The sequence below is a fragment of the Bidens hawaiensis genome, unplaced genomic scaffold, assembly GCF_021521415.1.
Source record: "Bidens hawaiensis isolate Kalapana, Puna unplaced genomic scaffold, B.hawaiensis_p1.1 tig00013505_1, whole genome shotgun sequence".
Taxonomy (NCBI): domain Eukaryota; kingdom Viridiplantae; phylum Streptophyta; class Magnoliopsida; order Asterales; family Asteraceae; genus Bidens; species Bidens hawaiensis.
In genome coordinates, this window is record NW_027492146.1 from 403,715 (window position 1) to 418,266 (window position 14,552).

A 14,552-nucleotide genomic window follows, 5' to 3' on the forward strand; every position below is an offset into this window, starting at 1 on the left:
TTAAATCCTTATGAACCTTGGTGTTAGACCTGAAAGAACGTTCATATCTACTTTAATCAAGATAATGTCATGAACCATAAAAACCTTACCCCTAACATTTTGAAGCGTGTCCAAAATTGGTTGCAATTCTTGTACAACCCTTTTCATATCCATCCTTTCTGATGGAGAATCAAGAGTGCATGATAGTCCAATCTTCAATATTAAAGCCAAGCATTCCTCAACTTTGTTTGCATTTTCTTCCCTATTTAGCATAAAAGTTTCATTCACTTGATAAACATTCAGAATATTAACATCTATAGCATCTGTTACATGGTCTGACAAGGCCATGGCAGCAAATTTCTGAATGCTAAGGCTCTCCCTAAAAATGTCGTCAGTCGGCTCTTTACCTGTCATAACCTCTAGTAATAAAATTCCAAAACTGTAGACATCTCCTCTACTTGACATCTCATTTCCGAGACCGTACTCTGCAATTTATAAGCAAGTACTTTAGAAATAAAGGTAATACTATGAGTAAGTACATATGAAAGTCTTATTTACCTGGAGCAACATAGCCGATTGTTCCTCTAATCCCCGTTGAGCTGTCTAGGTGTGAAGTTCCAAGTAAACGAGTTATAACCAAAATCTCCAACATGATCTACCATATCATTATCGAGTAGAATGTTGCTTGGCTTCAAGTCTCCATGAACAACAATCGGTACGCATTGATTGTGTAACAACCCTGAAAATAGGGCTAGATTTTTTTTTCTTTATAAGAAATCTTATCGTCAGATAGTGAGTATAATGTTGGTCGAATAGTCGAAGTGACTCGTGGCTCGGCCGATGACTATGTAGAAACCGATGGAGATAGGGATAAGCCGAATAATAATACCATGTTTTATAACGTGTGCTCGGCCCAAATTAATCGAATGAAACAGAGACTCGCTTAACCCAAACAAACATGAACCCAATAACCTCAAAATTAAACAGACCATTCAGTAGTTATTTAACTTTACTGGGTAACTAAAATATATAATCCAAACATCAAACGATCTCTCATATTACTGTCCGGTCACCAAACCAAAGGAAACGAGAACCGACTAACAAGATTTACAACATACTATGTATTAATTTAAAATACATAACTTCATGTTTATACATAAAAACCTGCACTCTTCTAGTTTTATTATTTGAAATTTATAAGAATAAAACAATAACATATTATAGATAATAAAAGATAGGGCAAATATCACAAAAAATCAACACACTTTTTGTTTTTTCTCACAAAAGTCCTTCAACAATTTTTTGCACGTTAAAGTCCTTCCACATGTTAAATTTTAATTAAAAAGTGGCATAACTTCTAAAAACATATATTTTTTTTTGCTTAGGTCGTGTCGCATACATGTAATATATATGATGTTAATTAAAAGTTTTGGCTTATATTGTTATAGCAAAACCAATAATATTTTGCTTAAACTGAGAATTTTTTTGTCTTATAATTTGCTATAACTATAACCAGACTTGATTAAAAAAACAAAATAAACATAACAATAACCACATCACAAAAAGTACAAAACAAAAAATATAAACAAAATTTGCTTATGTCACTCTTGTTCATCGTTCGATTTAAAACATGAAACCGTTCAAACCAAAAGTACAAAATTGGTTTATCCTTCTGCATATGATTCACTCTTTTCGCATACACTACCAACTAATTTTAATTAATAACCATCATTGAATATTAGTTTGTGGATGTTAGTTGTATTTATTTAACCTTCATGATCCATAGCAGATGAGATCTAAGTGAATATGGCAAATGGGATACAAATTAATAAACCCATTTTTATAACAGCACGAAGCATCGATGAGAAACATTAATAGATTTGCAAGCATGTCACAGTATACCATTTTTTCTTAATATCATAGCAAAAGAATTAAAAGAATTTATAGATTTACAACCATTAATCCAGTTAGTTGGGAGAAATACAGTGAAATCAAACCATTAGTAACGGTTCGGTTTTAAATTGTAACAGTTCGGTTTTGGTTTTCGATAATCAAAAGCTGTTAATAACGGTTTGGCTCAGGACTTCCCATCAAAATTGGACCATGGGCACCCCTTACATGTCAAATTTTGCCACATAAGTAAAAATATATGTTTTTATAAGTTATGTTATTTTTTTGTTCAAATTTGACATGTAGAGGGACTTTAATGTTCAATAAAATGTTAAGGGACTTTTATGAGAAAAAACAAAAAGTATATTGGTTTTTTATGGGATTTTCCCTAAAAGATATTATGAGATCTTCAAATCACAAACCCCAATCCCTGGCCTCCTGCAATCTATTGTCTGCCCCAATCAACACTCGTCACCACCTGTTCCAATCAACATCGATGTCAGCCTCCATCCCCAATCCAGCTTCATGCAAAAATTTGATTCTTTGCTACAAGAAGTCTTCTCCTTCATCTCAGTTAATATATTTTAATCTCATCTTCAAACATCAACTCTCTGCTCTTTTGTTCCTGCTTAAAGAACCTAACCAGCAACTAAGAACAGAAAGAAGTGATTAAATTCATAAAGCAAAAGAAACCAGCCAGATGCTTAAATCATTCGAGATATCTGTCAATCATGTTCTTCAATTTCTTCGTTTATTTCAACTTTTCGAAACCCTTGTTGAAGAAACACTAAGTGACCCCAGCAGATTACGGATAATCTTAGGGTCAAGTAGATGTTTCCCACGAGGGTTAGGTCCGGCAAAGATGGTTATTCTTCTGATGACCTGCAAAACAGACACCGTGAGCTCGTCACTGAGAAGGGGGGGTACCTCCTTGTGACCACCCTCCGGCGTGAGAATCAGACTAGATTGCTCTGAATACAAGTGTATATTAAGAGAAATAGCTAGAGCAGATAAGATATGTGATGGTATAAGATAGTATATGATAAGATAATGATACCGTTCCAAGGTGTTGGAGTATTTATAGCCGAAGGTAGGTTTCCAAGCAGGTACAACCAGCTGTATAATATTCCTTTTCTACCAACTGTGGGCTACGCACGTGCCATGCTGGTGGTTGGTGGGTAGGCAGCGCCAGCTGTGTTGGTGAGTAGGCAGCGGCTGATAGTGACATTAAGTACTAGAGCGTGCTGCTCGTCGTACTGTTGTGACATGGCCGGCTGTGTACTATTCCTTTTCCACCAACTGCAGGCTATGTACGTGCCACGATGAGGGTTGGTGAGTAGGCAGCGGCTGATAGTGACATTAAGTACTAGAGCGTGCTGCTCGTCGTACTGTTCTCAGTGAGCTGTCACCCTGTGATTGGTTCATGGGCTGCTTTGGTCAGATCTTGTCTATTTTGTCCATACCTTGGCAGGTATAGTACAAAAGATCCTCCAGAAGCGTACAGACTGACTCATTTGGGCGGGAGTATTCCCGCCTTGCTCATTCCTTCTTCAGGTGACATTACTGAATTATTGAGAGTTAGTGCCTTGTGCGTGTAGCCTTGCTATTAGTGCGGGTAGCCTTCCCTGATGGCTTGTATCCGCAGCTGCGGGAACAGGCGGGGTACTTCACCATTGGGAGGCTTTTCCTGCGGGAACAGCTTGCGTACTGCGCGTAAGGTCTTCATCTCTCTGAGCATGGTGGGTCCTGCGGAACCAGTTGGTCTTTGCGCAGACGTCCCTCTTCAAGGTGAGTCTTGCGGGTCCAACTGGGCTCTGCTGGGACCTACCTCTTCAAGTCCCCCCAGTCCAATGTTCTTCTCATGAATTGTTAATAAGTGAGGTGAACTTTTGGACTTAAGCAAGGGGTTTTGAAAAGGGTTTTTAGTTTTAAGGTTTTCCGTGGGGATTCTTCCCGCGGTTTCCCTAATGTCACGTGCAGAAATTCCCGACTTTTCTGCTTGATCTTTGGGTATGATGCGGGTAGGTGTGTAACTTCCTCGCAAGTCAGGAGCGTTGAGTTTCACTTGTGTAGATTCTCCACGAGGTTTTGGTAGTTTTAGACATAGTGATCAATTATGTTAAACAACCAATTCCATCTTGGAGCTTCAAACAATCTAGTTCTCAACGTTCCCGCTATGCGGGGATGTTATTTCCCTTTCCACAAGCATGGCCCAGAAGATCCTTCTTGGTTTTAATTCCCTGCAAGTGCTAAGTATGTGAAGGGTTTCGCCTTGACACTGTACCCGCACTCGTCTTATAGTTACTTGACTTCCAAGGTATTCTTGGCTTCAATTCCCTGCAGGTGCTAAGTATGCGAAGGGTTTCGCCTTGACACTGTACCCGCACTTGTCTTACGGTTTCTTGGTTACCAAGGTAAGGGGGTATAGTCCCTCTTATTTTTGAATCTTTGAATCTTTTTGACTTGCTTTATAAACGTTATATGACTTGCCCATGCATATTATAGTTTAATTTGGCACTTGTTTTGCCTCATAAACAATATATAATTCGCTCATGCATACTTTAGTTTAACTTAGCAATTTTCCAAGTGTTTTGAATAAGTTAACCTTTCGACGCGTGGTTGTTAATAGGTTAGTGTTCAGTTTCCTCTATCATGATTGTGCGGGTAGGACCGTCACTTTCATTTAGTGGGATGACCAAACTTCACCTATAACTGACCTGCGTGAAGGTTTTCCTCATTTTTTTAGAAATTTTCTAAGTGTTTTGAATAAGTTAACCTTTCGACGCGTGGTTGTCAATAGGTTAATGTTCAGTTTCCTCTATCATGATTGTGCGGGTAGGACCGTCACTTTCATTTAGTGGGATGACCAAACTTCACCTATAACTGACCTGCGTGAAGGTTTTCCTCATCTTTTCCTTAGAAATTTTTACCGTTTTTTGTGTTTATGCGGGTTTTGCCGCCTTCCACACGCAACGACTTACTTCTTTCCATATTTATGCGGTGAATACCGGCATATCAGTCTGGAAAGTTCATAAGTATAAATGTAAGACCATCAGCGTCAATGTGATTTGGAGAATCATTTCCATTAGAAGTGGCTCTAGGCCTTTTCTTTACAAGTTTGGAATTGATCTACATGCAGCCTGTGTAATTGAGCTCCCTTCCATGTTCTTGGGATGGGGGTGTCATCGAGCCTTTCGAGCCGATATGCACCTGGTTCGGAATCTCGTTGTTTACGCAGTATGTAGTCTCCAACATTGAAGCTGCAGTTTCATCCGTGTTTTCCCCAACTGGGGTTCTACACGCATTAGCCTGCTTAGCGTCCATTACGCCACGAGATGAGTGAGTTTCCCATTTCTGACGAATGCTTCGACGACGTCCTTCAAGGCTACGCATTCCTCCGTGGTGTGGCCTTTTGTCCTGTGGAAGTCACAGGATTTGCTTTGATCAGCGTTTGGACGCTGTCGGATTATTGGAGCCTCTGGCCATGGGAGCCTCTCGGTGGCAAATATCTCGGTGACGCTTTTGGTGAGTGGCGTCCATCTGGAGTTCCGGTTCGACGACTGCATGTTATCCTTTCCGCCTAACCGAGGGTGCGAGCCGGATGAGGTGTCAAAGTTTACCCTTGACTTCCAAATACCAAGCTTCCTCTTTTTGTTTTGTCGGGCGGTAAGGACGTTATTTTCTCTTGTTTTTTGAGTGTAGAGGTTTGTGCTCTGGGGAAGATCTCTACCCAGTTGCTTTTCCATTTCCGCGAAGCGTTTAGCTGCTGTCATGATGGCATCCCACGTGGATGGCATGCCATCTTTACCCGTTAAGGTGCGGATGAGCTCTGGGTCTTCCGCGCCCTGGATGAACGCAGCGCGGACAAGATCTTCACTAATAGTGCCCAGACTTAGCTTCTTTGAATTGAAGCGCGTGATGAAGTCTAGTAAAGACTCATCTTCCTCTCGGATGCAGTTGAGGATCGTCCATTGCTCTTCGGTATACTTTCTTTGTTTACTGAAGTGTTGGCTGAACTTTTGCTGGAAGTCTGCCCAATCGTAGATGTGGTGGACCGGTAGACGGTCGTACCACGCTCTGGCTGCCCCAACAAGCGTCATTTGGAACATGTAACACCACGTGGGTTCCGTCCAATTGCTGACGGTTGCCCCCGCTATGAATCTGTTCAAATGATCGTCTGGGTCAGATATACCATCATATGTGCCTATGTTGGACATTTGTTTGGCACTTTTCGGGGCAATTGCTTCCGCAATGTCCCTTGCAAATTTGGACGTTCCCGCATTTGCAACAGTTGGTCTGAAAGTTTTAGAGAAGTCACGTGGGTTTCCACCCGCATTTTTTGGTTTAAAGGTTTCTCCAAAATTTCTTCTGTGGAAATCTGCTTGTTTACGCTTCCCTTTCGCCCTATGGCGCGGGTTTGCGTCACTGTCAGATTCTTCCCAATCTTTATCATAGTTGCACTCATTACTCATGTTGAGCTGTTGTCGAGTGCTTCCGAATTCGTCAGCCTGTTGGAGTGAACGTAAGCGTTCATCCAACTCAGCTTGGAATACCTTCTGACGTGCTTCCGCCCACGCTTTAACTTGATCAAGTGTTTGGCGGGGGAGCCTCGTCTGTTGTCTCTCCAACTGGGTATCGGTGAATCCCAGGGGAGGATTATTTACTGCACTTGCCCCGGCTTGGGTAACCGGGGTAGTGTTCGTAAAAATTGTGTACTCGCCGGTGTTCCCCCAGTAGCTGGGGTTGTGGTTACCGGAGTTTCTTGGTCACTCGTTGGCCTTGGCACCTGAGTAACCTTAACCATCTTTCCAGAGGTTTTGAAGAAACTGAGAAAATTAGTTCTAGCTTTTATGCACGGATGGCGCCAATGAAGAAACACTAAGTTACCCCGGCAGATTACGGATAATCTTAGGGTCAAGTAGATGTTTCCCACGAGGGTTAGGTCCGGCAAAGATGGTTATTCTTCTGATGACCTGCAAAACAGACACCGTGAGCTCGTCACTGAGAAGGGGGGGTACCTCCTTGTGACCACCCTCCGGCGTGAGTATCAGACTAGATTGCTCTGAATACAAGTGTATATTAAGAGAAATAGCTAGAGCAGATAGGATATGTGATGGTATAAGATAGTATATGATAAGATAATGATACCGTTCCAAGGTGTTGGAGTATTTATAGCCGAAGGTAGGTTTCCAAGCAGGTACAGCCAGCTGTATAATATTCCTTTTCTACCAACTGTGGGCTACGCACGTGCCATGCTGGTGGTTGGTGGGTAGGCAGCGGCTGATAGTGACATGGCCGGCTGTGTACTATTCCTTTTCCACCAACTGCAGGCTATGTACGTGCCACGATGAGGGTTGGTGAGTAGGCAGCGGCTGATAGTGACATTAAGTACTAGAGCGTGCTGCTCGTCGTACTGTTCTCAGTGAGCTGTCACCCTGTGATTGGTTCATGGGCTGCTTTGGTCAGATCTTGTCTATTTTGTCCATACCTTGGCAGGTATAGTACAAAAGATCCTCCAGAAGCGTACGGACTGGCTCATTTGGGCGGGAGTATTCCCGCCTTGCTCATTCCTTCTTCAGGTGACATTACTGAATTATTGAGAGTTAGTGCCTTGTGCGTGTAGCCTTGCTATTAGTGCGGGTAACCTTCCCTGATGGCTTGTATCCGCAGCTGCGGGAACAGGCGGGGTACTTCACCATTGGGAGGCTTTTCCTGCGGGAACAGCTTGCGTACTGCGCGTAAGGTCTTCATCTCTCTGAGCATGGTGGGTCCTGCGGAACCAGTTGGTCTTTACGCAGACGTCCCTCTTCAAGGTGAGTCTTGCGGGTCCAACTGGGCTCTGCTGGGACCTACCTCTTCACTTGTATTGATCTAATCCATGAAGAAATTTTGTCATGTGCAGATAGAGTAACCAGCCACAAACTATGCAAAAACATTAATTTTTATCCATGTAAAAACTGACTTTTGTGTATAAAATGCTAACCGGAAAAACTCAGCTTTAATCCAAACACACCTGGATAAAAACTAAGCATTGCCTGCTTTAAAACTCTAAAATTGGTTGGAAACTGTGGTATAATCTGTGTAGCAAACGGGAGTCATCATGGCTGCCAAGACACATGTTAAACTCGGGTATAATATAACCAGGAGGTCGAAACCTTTAACTATTAAACCGAAAACTCGATTTTTAAAACCCAACTAACAGGCCTTAAAACTAAACCAGAACATGTAGAAATGTTACTGATTTGGAACTTTTAAAATTGCATTATATGCAGCCTCAAAACCGTGGCCATTCGGTAACTCGTTTAAGGACAAACTAGTTAGAAAACCTAATAAATAAGTGACCATATTAACTTATGAACCGTTAGCATGATTTACAGAAGTTAGACACTTTATTTAATTCCTTAAACCTGGAAAATACCAGCCCGAATGTATAAAACCGACAGTTAAACACCTTTTAAACCCATGCTTTGAACTCACTTAACTAAGAAATGATACCTGCAGCCTAAATCATATTATGACATTTTTTTTAGCCTAAATATACTATTTTGAAGATATATAACCTTATCCAAAACTATTTTATTTGATTTATCATTTTTAAAAAAAAAAACTGAATATGTCCTTAACGGGCCGTTAATCTTTAAAACTGGTTCATACATATTCTGTTTATAAGTCTAAATATTTCCAGCAGTAGTCCCATCAATAAAATGATTCAAAAAGGTGATTGGCAAGGTCGTTGATCACTAAAAGAACCGGTTAAACCAAACTAAGGGTGCTAAAGGGCCCAAACCGAACCAAAGCCACTATTAAGGTTCCGAGCACCCTAATATCAATATGAAACTTTTAATAAGTCATTTTCAATGAATTATAACTGGCCCAGAACCGTTTTGTGGTGAGGAACCAACTTTAATCAATAAACGTGGCTACGACCATTTTTGGAATAAAAATATGACGGGTAATAACTTAAACTACGAAACAGAAAATATTGATTTTAAAACAGAAAATTTTAAGTTAAACATGTTTATTTTAAAACCTGAACTTGGTGTAGAACAGCCCTGAAAGATGCCTATAAACCGTGTGTTAAAAACCATCCAAACCGACATTTTTGGTGACTCGTTTGATAAGAAACAAGCCGTGCAACCCAAGTAATAATATTATATCTTTTTGCAGCCCTAAACATAATATTTTATTGATATGGTCTGACCCGTAACCATTTTGCATGAATCATCGCTTTTAAAAAAATCGAACTAGACCCCAAACGGGCCAAAACCGGGCACGTTTGCGAAACTGCAGCAACGAACACTTTTCGAAACGCATGATATGCCAAAAACAATCTATTTTTATTTATTCTAACAGGCCCTAACATATTTGATGACCAAAAGTAAGTTTTTGTTAAAAACATGACGAAAGGGCATTGTCGGAAACGAGATTTCTTAAATTCTGAAAGTATAAAAAAATAAGTTTTAAAACAGAAACTTACGAGCTAAAATGTCTCATTATAAGTTATAAAATGTCTTAGGGTAGGAGGATTTACAAAATGGCCCGTTTACAAGCTTTAGAGCGTTGTTTCGTTTAGAACCGAGCGGGCCGGCTTCTTAAGACCAAAATGGTTCAAAAATATAAAGTGTATATTTTTCCATAAATTTATATTTAAAGTACCTTATTACACCAGTATAAAACATTTTTGATAGATGCACCACCACTTTTGTCAAGAATGGTCGTTTAAACGTAAGTTACGGTTAAACCGACGTAAACCGAACAAGCATTTTGAAAAATATAAAGTTATGAAGTTTCTATTTTTTAACAGCAACTATAAGCCAATAAAATCATGATTTGAGTGTTTACTTATTTTACAAAAATATCTAAGTCTTAAACTTGGGTTTTGCCAAAATAAACGTTAAAACAAAGGTACGAGGACTAAAAACTGTACAACCCCAAATTTTTGAAATATTGGACCTGCAATAACTCATTTTTATGATATACGTAATTCTAGAAAATGATAAATTTCAGTTACAAAAGTATTCGTTTATTTAAACTATTCTTTCAAGACGTTTCGTTAAAAACCGACAACACCGATGATAACCGGTATTGCCAACTTTTGTAAACACAAGACATTGTTGTTTTAAACAAGAATCATTAAAATTTTGATATATATATATATATATATATATATATATATAACTTCTATGTTCATACAATGGCCCGATACCTAACCGAAAGCCCGAACTTTCCAAAAATGGAAACTTTACTGAAACCTGACAAGTAAACCGAGGTAACTAAAACTCTTAAGAGTTGAACTATAATACTTATACAACAACACCAATATTGTAAAATTGTTTAAGTGTAAAATTTCCATAAAGGGGAACTTTATTGGTCGGCAACTAGAATTAGCTAGTACACGATACCCATAACGAATTTTACATTGTTGTCCAATAACTTATTGTTGATTGATATATATAATAGGCGTACTTGGTGGTTCCTAGCGTAGTTGCAAGCTCATAGATTGTCTCTCGTTTACACATATTGCATACGGACTGAGGTGAGTTTCGTGCTGCCCCTTTTACTTAAACTTTTTGGACTGAATACATGCTGTGATTTACTTATGGTGTGATGTTTATCAAGAACTGTTTCTGCCATGTTTTTTTTTGTCCCACTTTAAATTACACAATCATTAACTCAGGGAGTGAGCCTATGGCTTGTATGGGTAGTACTATTTGGGAGACCCCACGCACAGTGACCCTATGTCGGGTAAACCACACTGAGGTCTGCGGACCGTTGCGGCATATGACCTAACGTTTGGATTATTTCTTGGCAGAGTAATAATCGGGGACGGGTGCCGTTTGGTTGTAGGTCGAGGGGAGGCTTATGATTGAATGCAGGATTAATTGTGGACTTGATTGATGTGCACCATGCTTTATACATACATACACGCAAACTTGCGCACTGTTATAAATTAACTCTTTTATGTGTATGTGAGCTAAACTCACGAACTCACCAACTTTTTAGTTGACGCTTTTTAGCATGTATTCAGGTACTATGTGGATAGCAATTTGGATTAGCGATGTAATGAGAATTCCTAAAGATAGAGGCGTATGCCGAACAAGAACAATGAAGATTAGATGCCAAGAAGATTAGTAAAACCTAACACAGGATTGCAGCAGTGTCAGAAATAAGATAGTTGTGTAGTTACACCTTGTCTTAAATACATAGTGTAAACCTTGTAACTTATTTTAATCAATAATATTCCACTGCTTCCATTTGATACCAATTTGTCCATGAAACTCCCAGACCCCCATGGCAGGGTGTGACAGATTGTGAATATAATCAAGTGCAAATGCTACATCCATGAGAATATTTATTCTTTGGAGAAGGTTGAGGGATGTGCCTTCACCTGAATGCAACCAATTTTGTAGACTCCCATTAGGCATAAACTTGTATACCAAAGCTTTGAAATCATTTCCTTGAAAGTCAATGCTTGAGCATGAAGTTATTATCCTCAACAGTTTCCGGTGGCGAATGCTTCGCCAAGCTTCACACTCCCTCATAAAGCTACTTTGAGCTCCTCGATATTGAAGATGTATAACTTTAACCGCAACAATAATATTATCATATTCATCAAGAATACCTTTAAAAACAGAACCAAACCCACCTTTACCAATCAAATTGGCTTCGGAAAAGCCATTGGTAGCCTTGAGAAGTTGATCATATGAAACTTTCAAGAATCGATCTCTTGTTGATGATTGAGATGGTTTACTCCTGCTTTTCTTCTTAAGCCAAACATACACTAAACATGCTATGGTGAAAAATGTGACTGAAATTAAAATGACTACTACAAACATAGGAAACTTCTTCTTATGATTCTTTTTCTCTTCACATTTGGGTAACCCAAGCTCGACAATGCCACCACAAAGTCTACTATTACCCAAAATAGAGTATGCACTTGCATTGGCAAACACTCCTAAAGTTGGCATTTCACCTTCAAAATCATTATATGAGAGGTTCAAGTATTCCAATGACGAAAACCCTTCTAAGAATTGAGGAATTTGGCCAGATAAATTATTTTGAGAAATATCGAGTTCCACTAATCCTTTTAAGGACCTTAATGATGGTGGTATCCTACCGTTGAATAAGTTAGCTTTGAGATACAACCATGAAAGACTAACACAACCACCAATGCTACTAGGAATATTACCGGATAAATTATTATCAGATAGATCTAGTGCACTCAACATATTGAGGTATCCAACTTCTGTTGGCAGTGGACCAACCAGATTGTTTTTAGAAAGATTCAAATCTACAGATAAAGATGAAAGTTGAAGAAGTTTGGTAGGAATACTCCCTTCAAGTTTATTGTGATCAAGGTACAACTTTACTAACTTATGACAATTCCCCAAACTTGATGGAATAATCCCTTCCAACATGTTTGAATATAAATCAAGTGTGGTTAATGATGATAAGTTCCCGATGGAATCTTCCCCGAAAGTTGGTTGCCATATAATTGAAGTTCTACTACCTTTTGAAGGTTTACAATGGTAGATGGGATGCTACCAATGAATTGATTCGAATATAACGACAACTTGGTCAAACTTTCGAGATTACCTATTGAACTAGGGAGGTTTCCATGTAACTGATTTTCGTATAAAGATATACGTTGGAGTTGATTAGAAAGATTACCTATTGACGTGGGGAGCATTCCTTGAAGCTTGCAATTAGGAAGAATTAACCATTTTAATCTAGTGCAATCTTTCAAACTACCAATAAACTTCATCTCATCAGTTTCTTTGCTTCCAAAGTTGTTATTACCTAAAATTATATAATTAATATATCTTAGTTTCTCGAAATTGATTTCCAGCTTCCCACCAAGCTCGTTGAAACTCGTTTCAAGAGTTTCTAACCTCGAACAATTAGAAATGGATGGTGGAAGAGGCCCGGTTAGTTGGTTAACCTATAACTGAAGGTGGACAAGATATGGAAGCATTATGGTAGGAGGGAGACTGCCTGTCAGTTGATTATCAGCCAAGCTAAAATGAGTTAAGACTGAAAGGTTATAAAGAACACGAGGGATGTCTCCATATAAATTACAACTCCCACACCAAATTTCATCTACTGTTTTCCAATGACCTAAGGTATACGGAATGCTCCCACCCAATGGATTATCGACAACGCCAAACTTTTTCATCGTTGTTATATTTCCCAAGGAAGGCGGTATTACACCTGTTAAGTTATTATACGCAAGTGCAAGAATAGCAAGTTTAGGGAAGAAACTAATCTCCTTGGGAATACTTCCGGTTAGCTCATTATTGGAAAGACCAAGAATTTCAAGATTAGAACAACCAGATATGTTAGGCGGAATGATCCCATTGAATTTGTTCCCGTACAAAAAAAGAAGTTGTAGCCTTGAAAGGCGACCGAGTTCATAAGGGATGGCTCCTTTAAAGCTGTTGTTAACGAGATTAAGCTCACAGAAGAAGCTAAGGTTCCCTACATGAGGAGATAAAGAGCCTTCCAAACCTTGTGAGGCCAATACTACACGAGTCACTCTTCTTTGGCACTTTCCACATGTAACACCAATCCAATCACAAAAGTGGAGGGAATTGTTCCATGAGGTTAGAGCTCCTTGAGCGATCATGAACTTGATTTGGAGCAAAGTGTGACGATCGGTCTCATTTCTGCGGCCATAAGAAGCTGAGATGGTGGTGGGATTTAGAAATATAATGAGTGCATAAAGGAGGAAATGGCTAAGAGAGAAAGTTGATAAGGAAATTGAAGAGGTAGGTCCCAGCAGAGCCCAGTTGGACCCGCAAGACTCACCTTGAATAGGGACGTCTGCGCAATGACCAATTGCTCCAGCAGGACCCACCATGCTCAGAGAACCTTACGCGCAGTACGCCAGCTGTACCCGCAGGGAAAGCCTCCCAATGGTGAAGTACCCCGCCTGTTCCCGCAGCTGCGGATACAAGCCATCAGGGAAGGCTACCCGCACTAACAGCAAGGCTACACGCACAAGGCATTCGCTACTTCAGTAGTCACATGAAGGAATGAGCAAGGCGGGAATACTCCCGCCTAAATGAGCCAGTCCGTATGCTTCTGGAAGGTCTTTCGTACTATACCTACTAAGGTATGGGCGGAACAGACAATTTGACCAGAGCAGCCCATGAACCAATCACAGGGTGACAGCTCACCGATAACAATACGAGGAGGAGCACCCTCTAGTATTGTTTGTCACTATTAGCCGCTGCCTACTCACCAACCCTTACGATGGGACGTGCGCAGCCTACAGTTGGTGGAACAGTGCGTAGCCGGCAGTAAAGGAACAGTATACAACCGACCTTTACTGTTGGCCGTAGCCTATCCACCAACCAGCATGGCCTGTGCGTAGTCCACTGTTGGTGGAACAGGAATACTATTCAGCCGGCTGTACCTTCTAGGAAACCTACCTTCGGCTATAAATACTCCAACACCTTGGAATGGTAAGGATCATCATCGGATATCTCAATCTTATCTAGCAATCTCTTAATATACACTTATATTCAGAGCAATCTAGTCTGATTCTCACGCCGGAGGGTGGTCACAAGGAGGAACCCCCCCCCCCCTTCTCAGTGACGAGCTTACGGTGTCTGTTTTGCAGGTCCCCTGAAGAACAACCTTCTCTGCTAGACCTCATCCTCGTGGGAAACATTACTTAA

At 40.2% G+C, this 14,552-nt stretch overlaps 1 pseudogene across 1 annotated transcript; it reads right to left on the bottom strand.

Moving 5' to 3' along the window:
• LOC143544243 (receptor kinase-like protein Xa21) lies at positions 1 to 12,559 on the bottom strand (annotated as a pseudogene). The gene is made up of 3 exons (XR_013137216.1): positions 11,187 to 12,559; positions 538 to 713; positions 1 to 464 (listed from the first exon to the last, which is right to left on the bottom strand). The product of XR_013137216.1 is annotated as a receptor kinase-like protein Xa21 (transcript).
• Between the last annotated feature and the right edge of the window lie 1,993 nt (positions 12,560 to 14,552).